Source organism: Pygoscelis adeliae, unplaced genomic scaffold (assembly GCF_000699105.1).
Source record: "Pygoscelis adeliae isolate BGI_AS28 unplaced genomic scaffold, ASM69910v1 Scaffold456, whole genome shotgun sequence".
NCBI lineage: Eukaryota > Metazoa > Chordata > Aves > Sphenisciformes > Spheniscidae > Pygoscelis > Pygoscelis adeliae.
In genome coordinates this window covers 486,525-490,749 of record NW_008825007.1, presented here as the reverse complement: position 1 = coordinate 490,749, position 4,225 = coordinate 486,525, and positions in this window count along the sequence as shown.

Here is a 4,225-nt window from a genome sequence, read left to right as displayed (position 1 = left end):
GGTGCTGGATCCCCTGGCAGTGCCTCACCAGAGAGATGGAAAACACTGTGTGCATTGCCTCGGGTGAAGAATTGACGCAAGTGGCCCAGAAGTTATATATGATCCCTTGCTTAGCGTATGGGCACGTCTACAGGAAAGGAGCAAGAGCTGTACAAGTGTTCTGGGTGACTTTTCCCCCCACTAAACATCAGGATATTTTTATATGTTTATAAACAAGAATACCCCCCCCCCCCCCAGCCTCTCTTCACAGGGCAATTTAGGGCCAGAGCACATCAGAAAGCGCCTCTCCGGACCCTCCCCGTCTTCAGTACCCCCGTGCTTTGCACGGCTCCCTGTGCCACTGCATTTTTATCGCACCTTCTTCTGCCTTCCTGCACTATCCGCCACCCAAGTGCCGCCACCTTTGCCAACACGCCGCGGTGCCTTTCTGCCCATCCTCACCCCTTTTTTTAAAAAAAAAAAAAATCATATTAATGTATTTACACATGCTGAGTCAAAAGCTGGGGATGATCCCCACCTGATCGCTCCGTGTGTGCCCTCCACTTACCCAGCTGTTCTCTACATTAAGAAATAAGGCTCGAAGCAGGAGCACTGGCAAAGAAATCGAGTGCTCTTACTCGCTAGGCCCAATACCTAGTCCCAGGCAGGACACTAAGCCGCAAGAGAGGATTTCTTGGCATGAGCAAGCGTACAGCAGAAAACATCCCTCCGTGGGGAGCCTCAAGATGCTCAGCGGCATGATCCTGTATCACAAAGGGTCCATCTTGTGTCCTCCACGCCACTGATGTGCCAATGCAAATAGCAAGGTACGTAACTTCTAGTCCTCACGCTTAAAATGAGTGCTCCTGAGCAAATGAGGTACGCAAAGAAAAAGCAGGATTTGCTAGGGGACGTAAGAAAGGTCAGGGTCCACATGGCGAGAAGGAGACCAGCGCACGTTCTGCTCGGTTGGCTGAAAAGGACAAAGTCCCACCATATGTTTTGAGAGAAGAAGAGGAGGAGGGCATCCTCCTGGAGCCAGCGACGTCTTGTAAGGGAAGAGCAATGACAATGACAAGGCCTACGTGCCATCCTAATCCTGCGTCCCAAGGCCTCTGCCAGGAGATCACAGCTGCCAGAGAGCAGAGCTCACCACGGACCCGGAGCAGCCAGGGATGAAGTGTAAAGGTTGTCCCCGCTGAGAGCTGGACAGGTGACTTTGGATGGGACCAAGCCAGGCGCCTGGGCCAGGTGACCGTCTCCTGACACGGTCAGAAAGGCGTATACAACATACAAACCACGGTGGATGGAGCCACCTTCCCACCTAGCCCGAATTTAGATGAACCTGGGCCACAGCACTGACATCTCTGCTGGTCCTGCAACCTGCTCCGCTGGTGCAGGTGTTGGTGTCCCTGCTTTAATTTAAGGACTGCCTTTAACTGCTCGTAGATGCCACTGAAGTGTCATGTTCCCAGCTGCTGTGAGCATGGGGACCTGAACACGCACCCTTCACCCAACTGTGAGGTTATACCAGAGACCCAGACCTCTCACTTCAGTCAAGTGCAAGATGCCAGCAGGGAGAGGGAGAGAGAAAGAGAGAGAGAGAGAAACCCCGCACACGACTAGTGACAAAGGACCCTCTTCTTCCAGAAGTGGACCTCTAAGCACAACACATGCACACCTGACCTGGAGAAGGCTGAATTTGGGAAGGGCTACAACAAGGGAGAGCTGCATCTGGATCTCCTCAGCTGGATGGGAAGCAGGACGCCGTGCCATGGCTATAAAAAGCCACTGCTAAGCATTACCGACATTCATGGGTTTATCAACAGCAGTCTATGCTTTAGACGGCCATTAGCTACCTCAGCGTGGTGAGAGCAGGTATTTCCACAGCCCCAGGACCGCGCTAAGGTGCCCATTTCCGCTTTGGGGCTCCCCAGTTTGGATTCCCATCATGCCGGCGAGAAGCTGATGGCGCAGCTTTGGGCGCACAGGCCACGTTCCTCCACGGTGGAATGGGAGGAGGACTAAGGCGGCTGCTGACTGATGGGTGAAAGCAAACACAACGCAAGGAGCAGCACCGAGACTCCTGGGAGCGGCTGATGGCTGATCGGAGAGGCGGTCCAGGTGGGTCATGGCTGGGAAGGCTCCAGGGTCCTCCAACGCTCAGATTACGGAAAGCGCTACGGTGAGCTCGGATTAGGGCGAGTGGCTGCACATCAAAACATCTTAGAGGGCACGTGCCTGCTGACGAGGGAAAAGCCTTTGTATCCGAGTGGCTGAGCATCTTTCCTACCCTGCTCCTGTCTCCAGGACTTCCATGTACACCCAGGCACGGATTACAGAGCATCGCAGCAGGAGAGCATCCCCGTACGTGCTCTGCCCGCTGCACGGCGCTGGCATCTTGGCTGGGGAGAAGTGGGGCTCCCACGGGCAGGACCGGACGGCTGCCATGCGCTGCCACGAGTGCCCCGGGAGGTGTCAAGCCGAGCGCTTGGCCATGGCAAGGCCACACAAGCTGGACGAGAGCCTGATTCACGCCGTGGTTAGATGACACCATCTCTTGCCGAGGGTCTGGTGGCTGAAACAGAGACTAGCTGCTCGGAGCGGGAGGATGAGGGGCGAACTCTCTGGCACCTGCCGTGGTCCAACCTGGCAGGACTGGAGATGGCCGTCACCAGCCCCGCAGCGCTCACTGCTCCAGAGCTGCAGCGAGAGTTTGCTCTGAGGGCTGCGCTTGTACCGCCCGCCTAACGGACCCAAGATCAGCCGTGAAAGCACACAGAGCTGCCTGCTTCAACCACGCGTTTGTTAAGCACCCGAAAGACAAGAGGAAGCTTTGCTCCACGTGAAGACTAAGGCGTAATTTTAACAGCCCAGCCCAACGTGCTGCGGGTCGCTCGGCAGCTAAACGGGGCTGGGAAGCCAACATGCCGGAGCGCTGCTTCAGCCCTGCTCCCGGCCAGGACTATCGGTGAGGCAGGACCTCGGGGCCTTTACAGGTGGCATCTTGAAATGCTCTCGCCAGCCTGGGGTGAAGCCACCGTGCTGGGGCAGCCCTGAGATGCTGCAAAGCAGCGTAGGCTTCTAGGAAGACAGCCTCTGCTCGGCTGGCCATGTGCTGCATCTAGAGCTACCAGCTCCCTCACCTCACTTTCAGTTTGTATCCGTTTATCGGCCTCACGGTGCTAAATTGTATGCTTTAAACACAAAAGCTATTAGGACTGAGAAGGTCTGAAGCACATACTGGTTTTGAGATTTTTATTTCAGGAAAAAGATTAAAGAATTAAAATAGGAGCTGCCCTGCTGACAAGAAGAGTTGAATTCAAGAAGCTGATAAAAAAGGAGCATTATATGCATTGAGCACTGTGCATTTTCAGTCAATATTGGCTCTACTTTCTACTCTACTTTCCTTTGACTAGGAAAAGGGAGTTTCACATGCGCACAGACCCTGGGATACACGGGACTCAATGAGAGGAAGGGAGTAACAGCAAAAAAAGAGAGTGCTGGGCTTGATCTAACAGAGGCAAGAAAGTGATCTTACAGCTCAGCCCACGAAACACCGACTCCGACCACCAGCGAGACGGGAGGCAAAGACATGCCGATGGGGCGGACTCGACGGTGCACATGAGTATCTGCAGCTCCCTATCCATAACCACCTGGGCAGCCACCAAAAGCTCGCCGGGCTTCGGTGTCGCCTACATTCAGGATACGGCACAGTCACGGGGCAGGAGAATCATTTCTTGCATCCTTCTCCAGCGAGATGTCAGTGTTGTACCTCCAGGCTGCGTACGCCGGCACGGACTTGCGCTCCCCGACAGCTTCCCCCAGGCTTTCCCCCCCTTGTAGGTGCAAGTAATGCAATCGAGATCAATGGTTAGATTAGGCTCCTGGCGTGCTCTGAGCACTGGGTCTCCTGACAGCAGTAAGAGCTAGGTATGGCCGATACCACCCAGGCCCTGCTTGCATACCAAAACAGTTGGTACGACAGAGCTAGCTTATTAACAGGCTACTGAGCCTTAATACTGACACTTAGTGTAATGGTTTACAGTAAAGGAAGGATTCTCCTACAAAGCACCGAAGAGAGGGGAAAAAAACCCACCCCGATCCCTTCCTCTCCCTCTCTGAGTCTCCAGAGTGTCTCACAAGCAGGGAAAGGTGCTGGGGAGGCGAGGGGGCGGCGGGGGGCACCGCCACCGCGGCGCCGGGTCCCGTCGGGGGCGGCAAGACGAAAGACAGCAAGGACCGG